Source organism: Nicotiana attenuata, chromosome 5 (assembly GCF_001879085.1).
Source record: "Nicotiana attenuata strain UT chromosome 5, NIATTr2, whole genome shotgun sequence".
Classification (NCBI taxonomy): Eukaryota; Viridiplantae; Streptophyta; class Magnoliopsida; order Solanales; family Solanaceae; genus Nicotiana; species Nicotiana attenuata.
The window spans coordinates 30,520,927-30,536,555 of record NC_031993.1 but is presented as its reverse complement, the minus strand read 5'-3'; the positions used below and the strand labels follow the sequence as shown (position 1 = coordinate 30,536,555).

Sequence of the window (15,629 nt, the reverse complement as noted above, 5' to 3'; positions counted from 1 at the left end):
ATGCCCCAGCAGCCTTCATGCATTTGATGCATAGTGTATTCTGTCCATATCTTGACTCATTCTTTATTATCTTTATTGATGACATTCTGGTATATTCCCGGAGTCGGGAAGATCATGAGCAGCACCTGAGGACAGTGCTCCAGACTTTGAGGGAGAAGAAATTATATGCTAAGTTCTCGAAATGTGAGTTCTGGTTGGATTCCATGACATTCTTGGGTCACGCGGTATCTAGTGAGGGGATAAAGGTGGATCTAAAGAAAGTGGAAGCAGTGTAGAGTTGGCCCAGACCATCCTCAGCTACAGAGATCTGCAATTTTCTTGGCTTGGCGGGTTATTACCGTCGATTTGTTCAGGGGTTTTCATCTATTGCAGCACCTATGACCAGGCTGACCCAGAAGGGTGCTCCGTTCCAGAGGACGGAAGAGTGTGAGGGGAGCTTTCAGAAGCTCAAGACAGCTTTGACTACGACCCCAGTTTTGATATTGCCTATCGGTTCGGGGTCTTATACTATATATTGTGATGCCTCGAGGGTTGGCCTTGGAGCGGTATTGATGCAGGACGGTACGGTGATTGCTTACGCGTCCAGACGGTTGAAGGTACATGAGAAGAATTATCCTGTCCATGATCTCGAGTTAGCTGCCATTGTTCACGCCTTGAAGATCTGGCATCATTATTTGTACGGTGTGCCTTGTGAGATTTATACTGATTGCCGGAGTTTGCAGCATCTGTTCAAGCAGAAGGACCTTAATTTGCACCAGAGGAGGTGGCTATAGCTGCTGAAGGACTATGATATCACTATTTAGTATCACCCGGGCAAGGCCGATGTGGTGGCCGATGCCTTGAGCCGCCGGGCAGAGAGTTTGGGGAGTTTAGCTTATCTACCAGCAGCAGAGAGGCCCATGGCGATGGATGTTCAGGCCTTAGCCAGCCAATTGGTGAGATTGGATCTTTCGGAGCCTAGTCGGGTTCTAGCTTGCGTGGTCTCTCGGTCTTCCTTATTTGATCGTATCCAGGAGTGTCAGTTTGATGACCCTCATTTGCTTGTCCTCAAGGACAAGGTTTTGCGTAGCGATGCCAGAGATGTGACCATTGGTGATGACGGGGTATTGAGGATGCAGGGTCGAGTTTGTGTACCCAATGTTGATGGGCTTCGAGAGTTGATTCTATAGGAGGCCCACAGTTCGCGGTACTCCATCCATCCGGGTGCCGCAAAGATGTACCAGGATTTGAGACAGCACTAGTGGTGGAGGCGGATGAAGAAAGATATAGTTGGGTTTTTAGCTCGGTGCCTTAATTGTCAGCAGGTGAAGTATGAGCACCAGAGTACGGGTGGATTGCTTCAACAGATAGAGATTCCGGAGTGGAAGTGGGAGCGGATCACCATGGACTTCGTAGTTGGGCTCCCACAGACTTTGAGGAAGTTCGATGCCATTTGGGTGATTGTGGATCGGCTGACCATGTCCGTGCATTTCATTCCTGTGAGTACTACCTATTCTTCAGAGCGGTTGGAGGAGATTTATATCCGGGAGATTGTTCGTCTGCATGGTATTCCAATTTCCATCATTTCAGATAGAGGTACTCAGTTCACATCGCGGTTCTGGAGGGCCGTACAGCATGAGTTAGGTACTCGGGTGGAGTTGAGTACAGCATTTCACCCTCAGACGGACGGACAGTCCGAGCACACTATTCAGATTCTTGAGGATATGCTCTGTGCGTGTGTGATTGAGTTTGGAGAGTCTTGGGATCAGTTCTTGCCATTGGCGGAGTTTGCCTACAACAACAGTTATCAGTCCAGCATTCAGATGGCACCGTATGAGGCTTTATATGGTAGGCGGTGTAGATCTCCGGTGGGTTGGTTCGAGCCAGGTGAGGCTAGATTATTGGCATAGACTTGGTATAGGATGCTTTGGAGAAGGTTAAGGTGATTCAGGATAGACTTCGCACAGCCCAGTCCAGACAGAAGAGTTACGCGGACCGGAAGGTTCGTGATGTTTCCTACATGGTCGGAGAGCGGAATCTGCTTCGGGTTTCGCCTATGAAGGGCGTTACGAGATTTGGGAAGAAAGGGAAGTTGAGTCCGAGGTTTATTGGCCCTTTTGAGATACTGAGGCGTGTTAGGGAGGTTGCCTATGAGCTTGTCTTACCTCCCGGCTTGGCAGGAGTTCACGATATTTCATGTTTCGATGCTCCAGAGGTATCATGGTGATCCGTCGCACATGTTGGATTTCAGCTCAGTTCAGTTGGACAAGGATCTATCTTATGTTGAGGAGCCAGCGGCAATATTGGACATGCAGGTTTGAAAGCTGAGGTCAAAGAACATTCCATCAGTGAAGGTTCAGTGGCGGGGCCAGCCGGTCGAGGAGGCGACTTAGGAGACCGAGCAGGATATGCGCAACCGTTACCCTCATCTTTTCACTACTTCAGGTATGTCTCTATGCTCGTTCGAGGACGAACGAATGTTTAAGTGTGGGAGGATGTAATAACCCGGTCAGTCATTTTAAGAATTAACGCCCCGATCCCCTATTAACTGCATTCCCCGTGTTTGTTTCTGCTGTTGTGAGTTTCCAGGAGGATTTATTTGGAGTTTCGGAGAGTGTTGGGACACTTAATCCCTAAATGAGAGATTAAGTTTTGGAATTTGGATCGTAGTTGAAACAGTGTGAAGACGGCCTCGAAATGGGATTCTGTTGGTTCTGTTAGCTTTGTTGGGTAATTTCGAGTTTAGGAGCATGTTCGATTGTGTTTTGGAGGTCCGTAGCTCATTTAGGTTGAAATGCCGAAAGTTGAATTTTTGAAGTTTCCGGTTTGATAGTGAGATTTTCATATCGGGGCCGGAATGGAATTTCGGGAGTTGGAGTAGCTCCGTAGTGTTGAATGTGACGTGTGTGCAAAATTTCAGGTCATTCGGACGAGGGTTGATAGACTTTTTGATCGAATGCGTAAATTGAGAGTTTTTGAAGTTCTAGGCTTGAATCCATGGTTAACTTGATGTTTCGATGTTGTTTTAGGTGTTTTAAGGATTGGTATAAGTTTGGATAGTGGTATATGACTTGTTCGTGCTTTTGGTTGAGGTCCCGGGGGCCTCGGGGTGGTTTCGGATGGTTAACGGGAAGTTTGGAGTTGGGAAATTGCAGTTGAAGCTGCTGAGTCTGCTGTCATAATTGCACCTGCGGCTTGGGGACCGCAGGTGCGGCGTCGCAGAAGCGGCTGAGAGACCGCAGATATGGCCACGTGAGGGAAGGACAGTTTCCGCAGGTGCGGTAATTTGAGCGCACCTGCGTGAGTGCAGGTGCGGTAGAAGACCCAAAGGAATTTAAGTGGAAATCGCAGAAGAGGTCCTTTGAACGCAGAAGCGGTCTCGCAGATGCGTAAATTGGACCGCAGGTGCGAAATCCCTGGTCAGAAAAAGGGCAGAACGAGGGTTTAATCCAAAAATTTGAAATATTGATTGGGAGCTCGGGAGAGGGCGATTTTGAGAAATTTTTGAAGAGGAAATCAGTGGGTAACAATTCCTTATCCCTTTCTAGTTGTATTACATTAATCTATTGTTAGTTTTATCATTTAATTTCGGATTTGAGATAAAAATTGGGGAAATTTGGAGAAAGTTCTTAGACCTAAATTTCGAGTTTTGATTGGGAATTTGACATTGGATTTGGATAATTTTGGTATGGTTAGACTCGTGAGAGTATGAGGATTATGGAAATGTAAATTTTACCCGATTTCGAGACGTGGGCCTGGAGGGCGTTTTGGTTATTTTACCTAATTTCACGTATTAGCTTAGAATTTATTTGTAGAATCAGTTACTTGAAGTGTTATTTACATTATGCAATTGAATTGAATAGATTCAGGCCATTTAGAGTCAGGTACTCGTGGCAAGAACGTGGTTTCGGGTTGATTTTGAGCCGGTTCGAGGTAAGTGGCTTGTCTAACCTTGTGTGGGGGAAACTCCCCTTAGAATTTCGTATTATTGATGTTTGAATGCCTTGTACGTGAGGTGACAAGTACGTACTTGTGCTAATTGTTGAAAAATCCGGTTTTCATTAAGTACTTAGAATTGTATTTCTTTTCCTGTTTATACTACTTGCAATTTAAGCATGTTGTTAGCTTAGGGAAGCATGCCTAATTGACTTAATTGCTTATTTGTTCCACTGCCTTATTTGAATTATGTGCAACATGCTACCTGTTTACCTTGGTATGGAAGTTGAATTGAATTGTGTATTCTTCATGTTGTTGCTGTGTGTTTACTTTGGGACTACAGGACGGTATCCCGGGAGATCCCCATGTATGTTTACTTTGGGACTACGGAATTGTATTCTGGGAGATCCCCCTCCACTTTTATATTGGAACTATAGGACTGCACCCAGTAGATTCCCCCAGTACTGAGTATTTACATTTGGGACTACGGATCGGGATTCCGGTAGATCCCCGCGCACTATGAGTTGGACTACGGGACGGTATCCTGGAAGATCCACTGGATATTTATATTTGGGACTATAGGACGGTATCCTGGGATTTCCCCGGTTATTATCTCTGTGTTGAGCTGTATTTGTTTCCGTGACTATTTTGTATCTGTTTAAGTTATTGTTGTTCTTCTATTCTGTGTTACTTCTTACTGTTGCACTTAAGTATACTCTTTTATTTTACACTGTTATATCTTGTATTTCCTTTAGCCTCAATAGGGCCCTGACCTTTCTCGTCACTACCCGACCGAGGTTAGGCTTGGCACTTACTGAGTACCGCTGTGGTGTACTCATGCCCTTCCTGTGCATGTTTTTCATGTGCAGATCTAGGTACTTCCACTTAGTCTTATCACGCTTGAGGCAAGGCGCTTTGTAGAGACTCCGAGGTATATCTGCCGTGTCCGCAGACCGAAGAGTCCCTTTCTATTCTCAGTACTAGTATAACCTTTTCTGTATTTCCCTCATTGGTAGACATTTCTGGAGTTAGAGCTTATTAAGTAATCTTTTAGCTTGTGATTCATGGGGTTCCGAATTTCGAGAGTGTTAAATTGAGATTCTTGTACTGTTATATGCCAGGCGGCATCTGAACATTGTTTAACTTTGTTATCTCGGTTTTTAATTACTTTCTTTTCCGCAATTGTTTTTTTTTTTCGCATTTGTTAGGCTTACCTAGTTGTAGAGACTAGGTATCGTCGCGATAGTTCACGGAGGGCGAACTGGGATCGTGACAAAGAACTTCTACCGCACAAGAGCTTATGCCACAACCAAAGCTATACAAAAATCCCAAATACACCAAAAATTGAAATACTGAAGTTTAAAAGATGGGGATATTCACTGGCATTGAGACGTAAAGGATAGAAGAAAGACTCATCAAGTATTTTCGTGCCGAAAGCTTCTCGCGTGAAACGCAGAAGCAAAGACAATTTGTCTAAGATATTTTTCAATTCAAAGGGTAAACTTTCTTACTTACAGTTGCTTAAGTTTATTATCGAGGTGTATGTAAATTCATTAGGTACTAAAAGAAGTATTGTCGACTGTAATCCTCTATGGTTTAGGCTTATACAAATAATTGGCATAATCTGGTGTGGAAGAAAAATTTAAAGAACAAATTGTACAAATAAGTTGGAATTGATAGATTATAGACTAGTTGGAGTACTCATGGCATGGGTAAATATAATTCGACGAATTGATGGTAGAATATGAAACTTGGAGGATTGGGTTTTCTAAATTAGTTATGAATTAGCCTAACGAGGCAATTGACACAAGATCAATATTATGTGAATATAGATTAATTGGAGAAAGTTGTAGGAATTGCTCGAGGTGAAACAGTTGGTATTTCGGCACGAGTACAGTGAGTAGTAACCCTTCCACAATTTGTATTTTCATAACCTGCATGGTTTATATATGATTTCGAAAATATAATGTGTTACAAAATATTTGAAATTGCATGTGGGACAAGTCCTTTACTTGATATGGTACTGAATAGTTTACTTGAGATGTTCAAAGTAATTTAAAATGTTCTCATTGTTATTAGACATGATTTACTGTAACTTGAGATATTATTACCGTTTCCGAAATTGGATTACATGATTTGATAAGAATTAAAATGCCAGGTACTATTTTGAAAATGCTTTCATGTGAATATTTACTATTTATAAAGAAAAGTATAAATGAGAGGAGACCTTGAAGGATCCCGTAGTTTACGGCGGGTTCGTTAGACCTGGTGCACCTTGTATTTACAGATTACCGATTACAGTTATAGCCCTCGCTAGTGAGAAGGTAGAACTAGCATACAGTCACAGTTTTTCCTCGAGTCGGGACCTACAGTTATATTTGACTTCTTTTACGAAAGGGGTTCACACAGTGATACAGATTACATGATCGTTTCTTGGAAACCTCCCAAACATAAGATTTGATATGAAAATGCTTATAGAGTTTATTACCGAATTGTTAATTGATTCCTACTTACATGAAAAGAGGCAAGACTGATTATTGTTATCGGTTCTGAAAAAGGCATTTTTCATGATATTTACGATTATTATACAAGCATGTTTTCTTACTTGTCCCCATTAAAAAGGGTTGTGGTTAAGTGTTACTCACTGAGCTAGCGACTCACTCCCCGCTACTTTTTTTTAATTTAGAAACCGCATGTGACGCTGGTGAGGATTTCGATAACTATAGCGCACGAGTTGACATATTCTGGTGAGCCCCGCATTGCTTCGCGTGGGCAAGAAGTTATTTACTTTTCTTTTGAAAACTCTTAGAGTCGCTCCGGCAGTCATTTTTATTAGTCCCGTGAGTATTCTCATATCATTAAAGACTTTCTTCCCGTACTTTGGATATGGTCTTAGTATTATAATGTTGAAAATGGTGATTGAGGATGACTGCGTTTTGTTGGGTTTATATTAGTTATTTCTGTTGTTGATTTTGAGATAGGTAGATTTTTTGGATTTTCTGAAAAATAGGGAAAACTCTGCCCGATTTTCTGTAAAATATTGATTAGGCTTACTTAGGGGCACTTGCTCCTAAGAGCGGGTCATGATCCTAAATTGGGTCGTGACAATATCTCTTTATTCGCTATGCTTAACTATGAAAGTAACACTGCATACCCATAAAGAAATTACATCGCATATCTTGATAGAGATCTTATGCGTGTAACAACCACTATTAGTTAGCGGATAATATCCCTTAAATGTAGGCTTAATTATTGAAAAATGTCCTCAGTGAATTTTGAGATTCACATCTCTCCTAATTAAATCATACTCCTATTTTCCATCAGAACTTCATCTCTGATATTGTATACTCTATAGCTTAAAATCTCCACATACATTCTAAACATACCACAATATTCTAATTTAAAATACAATTCAAATCGAAATATCACAATATCCTAACGACAAGTATAACATCGAAATCAAGTATATCACAGTATTCTAATTTAAAACATATTATTCAAACTAAATACACCATAATATTTTAATTTGTAATACATTATTCAAATACTATAATACTCTTATTTGGAGAACAACATCAAACTACATATACCATAATATCCTTATTTGGAATATAGTATTCAAACCGAACATACTATAATATTCTAATTTGGAATACAATATTCAAACCAAATATAAATTCGTCGTTAAACTATTTTAATTCGGGATATCTGGTTTGAATATTGTATATCAAATTAGAATATTTTGGTATATTTAATTAGCATACTATATTTAAATTAGAATATTATCGCACATTTATTTTGAATATTGTATTCCAAGGTAGAATATTGTGGTATGTACAATTTGAATATTATATTCCAAATTAGAATATTATAGTTATTTGATTTGAATATTATATTTTTTATTAGACTATTGTGATGTATTGGTTTAAATAGCATATTCTAATTAGTTTAGATATTATATCCCAAATTAAAATATTTTAACCTAACTTTATTTTTCTTTTGATTACATAGATGAAATAGAAGAAAAAAATTATGAAGGACTTCATAGAGATTTACAAGGTATTTGGACTTTTTGGTACAAAGGTATAATTTCAATTCCTTAAAATCAAGTTGGAGTTAGAGATAATTTAATTCCTTAAAAGGTGGGATTCAGTGGACTGCCATAATTTCTCTTTTATTTTATGTACAACTATAGATGGATGACTAACGAGTCCGAAACTTAAATGATAATTTTTTGTACAAAAAATACTTTTTTAATATTTAAAAAAAAGGTACATTAATGGGTATTTTGCAGTTTTATACTGCGAATTGGCTTAACGGATTTTTTGCCGTTAAGGCATTTCGCAGTTTTAAAAAAAAAAAAATTTAATGACATTTCGTAGTACAGTACTGCGAATTACAATTCGTCGTACTGAACTACGAATTGCCCTAATATAAAAACGGGTCGTCTTCTTCCCACAGAAAACGATCTCCATTAAAAAATATAACTCAAACTTTCTGGTCCCCCACCCCGGCTACAATTTAAAAAAAAATAATTTCGGCCCCATCCGTCCCATAAAGAGCAAGAAGTGTAGGTCCCACACACAAAAGAAGTTTTGGATTGCGTGTTTCGGGTGCAAAAATTCGATTTCAATAATATTTACATCGAGGTATTTCAATTTAGTTTATGCCGAAACTCATATAGTCATGCATTTGTATTGTTTAGTATGTTTTCATGTGAATTTTTGTTATGTTAGTGTTTAATTTTGTTTCTTTTATATACCCGGTTTGATTTATTTGATATCCGAATTTATGTTATGTTTGTGACCAAAAATGCTACTTGATTGTTTGTGTTAAATAATATTATTTATTTTGTTTATTTGTATTGTTGATGTTATGTTCATATTGTATAGCCTTATAGCGTAGTAAAATATAGTGTCTTTTAGCGAAGTAAAATATAGAGCCTTTTAGCGAAGTAAAATGTAGAGCCTTTTAGCGTAGTAAAATGTAGAGCCTTTTAGCGTAGAAATTGAGACTTATAATAATTAAGAATTATTCGGTGGTACCGGGCGTCAAAAATCAAGCCTGGAACCCATACATAACTATTATCTCCAATTTCAAAAATCATACTTAATTTAATTTATTAAGTTAATAAAAATCTAAAAATGTTGAAATTGAGACTTATAATAATTAAGAATTATTCGGTGGCACCGGGCGTCAAAAATCAAGCCTGGAACCCATACATAACTATTATCTCCAATTTCAAAAATCATACTTAATTTAATTTATTACACTAACACAAACAATTAATTTTGTTTAAATTATAGTAGACGACATGGCGTTTCCTCCGCCTGCGCATCCTGGACCTGCCGAGGATCAGCTACTAGTGCTGCAGGGCGACCATAGGTCATCCTATGTTTGGGAGGGACAGCTAGCGATGCAGCCTCTCCGCCCTAGGAGGCCTGATGATTTGTGGGAGTTTATTGCGGAGCATCGTTTCCATCCGCGCGTAGTAGAGATCCTCCAGACTTCGGGATTATATACCATTTTTCAGCTTGGACGGATGCAGCTTGATTGGTCGCTCATCACGTCCTTGGTAGAGCGGTGGCGATCGGAGACGCATACATTTCACTTGCCCACTGGAGAGGCTACTATCACGCTGCAGGATGTCCAGGTTTTATATGGACTGCGCGTAGAGGGGCGCACCTTCGCACTGCCCCACCACTGGAGAGGGATGACACGTGCACAGTTGGCGGACATGATGGCGCAGTTGACTGGTTCGAGATCGCAGGGTGACCGGGGTGGCAGTCGCGTGGCTTTATCATTCATTAGAGTCAAGATTTGTGCAAACATTTCTTATAGAGAAACTTTGGTTATTGTTATGCGAAGAATATAAGTACCATACAACCGTTATTTATAGTCAAGATTTCAAACAAAAACGTAGTATAATACTGCGAATTACATAGTAAATTTCAATGACTTAAAACAGAGTTTCCACGTGCTTCTCAGCTTTTTCAGTAGGACATGTCAAATCCACAAAACGTAGTATTATACTACGAATAACATATTAAATGACCCTGACACGAAACAGGGTTTTCACATGCTTCTCAGCTTTTTCAAAATAAAGGACTAGGGGTATGCTTGATAGTTGGGTACATTGGACGAACTTGCACCAGGATTACCACCGCCACGCCCACCACCTGAAGGACACTTACGACGGTCATGTCCAGTTTGAGAGCATATGCCACATTTACGCGCATAAACGGACTCACCAACATCCATTTGGTTCCGTATACGCGTTCTCTTTTGCACTTTCAGCTTGCGCAAATAGTCCTTGTTACATACCAACTTAAAAGGTTCCGGCGGCCAATAATGATCAGCACCTAATGGATACAACTTCCCACTATACGTGTCTACGTATGCTGCAACACTGTATTGCCTATCAATGTAGTTTGTTGCCCCATATCCAACTTGTTGAAAGCACTTCAATGCATGTGGGCACGGCATGTGGTAGATGGTCCATTTCCCACATGAACATAACCTTCTATTTTCATTCACCGTCTGTAGATTATTCCCACGGTGTCCGTTGATAGCGGTCTTAACTTCAAAAATACCCCGTTCATGATCATACTGAAGAAATGAATGTCACTGTGCCCGCCTCCTGTACCTTTCAAATCTTGTCATGGGTATTGGCATAAATTCAACACCCCTGTCCATCAATGACGATGCAGCTGCATGCCTTTCAACAAACCTCTCTGCACTCTGTTTGAAAGTCATGCGGACCATGGCAGTGACAGGCAGTCCACGGGCAGACTTCAACAAGCCGTTGAATGACTCCGGCACGTTTGTAGTGAGGGCTCCCCATCGTCTGCCGCCATCAGCATGCAATGTCCACATTTGAGGGTCATGTTGCATCAACCAAGTATAGGCTCGTGGTTCTATCTGCCGGATCACTTCCATGCGCCTCGTGAATTTACACAGTTGGTGCTCAGTTACAGCCATCCACATTAAGTCATGCAACGCCTTGTCAGGAAATTTCTTCTGGAAATTGGCCTTCAGGTGCCTCACACAGTAACGGTGGTATGCATATGGTTCCTGCCATTTAGGCAAGTGACGTACAGAACTTAAAATACCACCATGCCGATCAGATATTAGACAAATACCTGAACGCTGTTTGACAACGTGCTGCTTCAAGTGGTTCAAGAACTGCGTCCACGTCTCTTCACTTTCGTTGGCACAAATGGCAAAAGCTAGTGAAAATATTTGTCCGTTGGCATCTACAGCAATTGCAATTCAAAAGCTTAATATCATACTTTCCATAGACATGAGTACCGTCTATGGAAATTACAGGACGGCAATGCACAAAACCATCAATTGCTGGTTTAAATGACCAAAATACATAGTTGAATATATATTCCGGTCTGTCCGGACTCCGCTCATGCCTCCATTCAACAATAGTCCCGGGGTTAAAGTGTTGCAGTGCGGCCATGTACCTGGGCAGATTTGAAAAAGACTTATCCCGGTCGCCATAAATAAGTTCAAAGGCACGTTTGCGACCGAGATATGCCTTTCTTTTGGTTATAGTACAACCATACTCCTGGTGGACGGCTGTAATACACTCTTTAATCTTGAACCTAATGGACACTTCCAAAAATGGAATCAAGACAAGGGAAATCAAGTCCACATCCAAGTTGAAGTGATTCTCATTGAATGTGTCCATTTCACATCTGTGCTCGCTAATAAATTTACCCACTTTTCACAAACCTGATTTCTTCTTTGTGGCACGCAGCATCCAGTGACAACCCATAAACCACCTACGGCATACAGCCTTGTATTTCTCCGTAGTTGACTCACTTACCGTCATCTCACGACACTCCCTTATACTGTAGATTTTTACAGCCCTAACTAGGCGAGCTTTATCGGGGAAATACATGCCCTTTGTAAGAACAGCTGGTCTAGATTCATCCCACATCACTGACCGTAATTCATCATCATCCCTTGTTAGGGCATCAACGTTAGGCATGCTTGGCAAATTATCAAGGTAGGGAATATTTCGCTCATGAAATGGCACGTGGGACTCATACACTCTTGGTCTAGCGGGAGGTGGAGGAACATGCTCCCTAGTCAGCTCAGGTTCAACATTCATTTCCTCCTCCTCATCATCACCCTCATCATGGAAGGGTGTCATCCCCAGACTCATCCGCATTGTTGTCATAATCACTATCATCCTCCTGACTCTGCGCATCTGCCAAATCACGAGTAAAAACGTCGTCTATGGGCAACTGTGTGAGGCCAGGAGCTTCAAGAAGCTCATTTTCACTGCACAAAACGAACAAAAACCTAAGTTACCCAATACTCAGGAAAAATACTTTAGATATCGCTATATCACTTTACTTACAAATCGTATTGTCTTGACGTTTCATGATGGATATTTTCAGGTTGGTGATAACTCCCAGATGGACCATCATGGTCCAATACTCCAAACCTACGCAGATTCCAACTAAGGGCGAGGTCATAACTTGTAAAATTCAAATCCGGACGGTACCCCCTATAAAAAATATGAGTGTTAATACAAATCCAATTAAAACATGAAAAAAAAATCGCTAAAACGTAGTAAAATTGAAGTTTACCAGTCTTCTTGTTGATTATATAAAGTGGAAACATTATTTTCTGGCTGCTCATTCGCCTGTGGTGACAAGTTTAAATCAAGGCAAGCTCTTTCATCTCCAATCTGTCCGGCAAACGCTGCTCCAGAATAACCACCCGATGACTGGGGGTTATCCCTGCTATGCACACCCTCATTACTAAGAACGTCTTCCACCTTGACGTACATTTCCAATAATTTTATTACAATAAATTCCCTGTATTCATCCGGAATCCGCAAAAAATCTCTAAGAGTTTCATCATCCTCGATGTTAAACTCAGAATAATAAGCAAACCCCTGCGGAGTCACTGAATAAGGAAATCTACCTAAGGCTAACCGAACGCCTCCGCTCACTCATTTTTTTACGTAGCACCGATACCAATGCATCGTACAAGCGGCAATTTAACATGACACTATGGAGGTGAGCTATACCTCACAGAGTTATTCTCCACCACAATCTCATCCCCCCCCCCCCCCCCAATACAGTGAAACCCTTATTTTTGGCACTTCAGACATAGTAAAAATTGATTGATAAGGAGAAGAGAAAATAATCGTATGTTTAAAGTCTAAGTGTTGAATGAATTTTTATAAAATTGAAGCGCCTATAAATAAGACAAGTCCGACCTTAGGGTGTACAATTTTTCAATGTACTGTACTACGAAATGTCATAAAAAATTATTTTTTTAATATTTCGCAGTTTTATACTACGAAATGCCTTAACGGCAAAAAATTCGTGCAATATAAAACTGCGACATACCCATTAATGTACCTTTTTTTTAAAACATTAAAAAAGTACTTTTTGTACAAAAAATTATCATTTAAGTTTCGGACTCAAAGACTAACGCCCCAAAATATTACAGTTATAGATTATATTTTGAGTCAAGTTATTACTATTAATTACACTTTGAGATATACAATAGAACGTCTTGAGCAACTAGCTTTTTGAAATAGTTCTTGAATTATTCAATGAACTGATTACTATAATATTTGGTTGGCTAAGAATTCGTAGTTTGAGGTTCTGAAAGAGGAATCAGTTTTCTTTTACTTTTCTCCCTTTTCCTTTTCAAAGGCCTAAAGCCTCTGGTGGTTGTGCTTTGATAGCCAAAATGACGGCATGGACGCTGCTATTTGATTAATTATAGAAGTAGTAATATATTTGATGCTACTAACATTTTAAAAGAAAGCAGTTTTCACTGTCAAATTTTTATTATATTTCAATACGAACGTTCAATCTGAAATTTCATAAAACACTTAATCATAATCATTAGTACAAACTGACAGCCTCTAACACATACAGTCACAGCGTTTAACCAAAAGAAAACACATCCAGTCACAGCAATCAAGTTACACACGACCAAACATTAGAGATAAGTTTTGAACTGAAACTAAGTTAGGCAATACTAATTAATTTGGAAACAAGGCACCAAAGGTTGAATATAAAGTGCATTCTGCTCAGGATACATGAATCTCTTCTCATAGATTTCTCTCTGAAGTCTGACATGTGAAATTTTCATGAATTCATCACGGCAGAAATCGCGAAATAACCAAAACACACATAAAATAACAATTCCACAAAAGCTTTAAAAAAATACAAATAGCTCTCATACTAGAAAAAATTCAATCTTCATGCTTTAAATCGGAATAGCGTATATTGCCCATAAGGCATCTAATCATTGAGCTACTGCTTTTCAAAAATCTGCATAGATCTCCGCCCCAAAAAACAAAAGGAAACATAATTAAACAACAACAACAGCCCAGTGTAATCCCACAAGTGAGGTCTAGGGAGGGTAGGATGTACACAGCCTTACAGACAAAGGGAAACGTAATTGTGACATGAAAAATTAGGAATTAGTGGGAGATCAGGAGAGTAAAATAATGGATTTATCTGTCACTGTGCAATCAGAAACACGGACCAAATTTGTTCATCACTTCTCCCAAATACTATGAGCAAAAATAGAAAATTCAGAAATTAATATAAAGCAATAAAAGGGAATCCGTTTCAGAAAAATATTGAGAAATCATCAGAGACTTAAATACTAAGAATCATGGAATTTACCATCATATTGTTGCAGTTATTTTCTCATCATCTGATTTCAACTCTAAGAAAATTAGAAGAAGAAACAACACAAATCTAATCAAAGGGATTGCAATGACAAATAGGAGCACATAGAAGAGGAGAAAGGATCAAACTGAAGGGAATGCTATGTAACAACTACTATACTATGACTAAGCTACCGCATGGGCTTATATAAGCCTAAGTGATCCTGAAACCCTAATTTTGTACCCTTTTAAAGTGGGCTGGGCTAGGGACGTCGAATCTTCTGGAATTTATGCTTAAGAGCACAATATTGGGCTAGTTCTAATGAGGCCTACGTTGATGAATTAGAGCAGCCCATAACTCAGAGCAATTCCCGAGCTTCTCTTTGCAATTTGTCTTATATTGTTTTTTGGGGTTTTGGCATGGTATAACAACATACCTATATAATTGCCAGAAAATAGACCTAGTTATAGATATTGGCATCAAATAATCAATAAATGTATTTCACAATAATAATATGTATATTACAACTTTTTTATTCTTCTTTGTCTAGATCAACATGTATATTAAAAATTTATTTTCATTCTTTGTATATAAATAATATTATTCTTTGTATATCAGTAATATAAAATTATATATATAGTTATTGCTGCCTTTATATCAATGTGTATCACAATATAAAAATATTATAGTATTTTTATATCACAGTGTATAGCACATCGGACATGTGTATATCAAATAGATATCATAAAGTTTATTTTTCTTCTTTGTGTATATCTAAAAATTAATTTTCTTTGTATACCAAAATATTATTTACTCCCACAATTATATTTATTGTTTTTATATGGTAGAATAGTCTAAATGACACTTATATTTGTGCCACTTTGTCATCCCGGTCCCCAAACTTGATGAAGTTTCATCTAGACACCTCTACTCGTTCAAAAGTAATATTTTAAACCCCTATGACCATTGACCAAGTCTATGTGGCAACTTAATCGCTGAACTGGACAAAATCGTGTATTTCACGCATATAAGGAGCGTGAGCGTAAAAAA

The 15,629-nt window shown here is 39.2% G+C and overlaps 1 long non-coding RNA gene across 1 annotated transcript; it reads right to left on the bottom strand.

Annotated features, from left to right (window-relative positions):
* On the bottom strand, positions 13,761-14,751 carry LOC109226344. Its single transcript, XR_002068036.1, has 2 exons — positions 14,595-14,751; positions 13,761-14,479 (listed from the first exon to the last, which is right to left on the bottom strand). It is a non-coding gene; the product is annotated as an uncharacterized LOC109226344 (long non-coding RNA).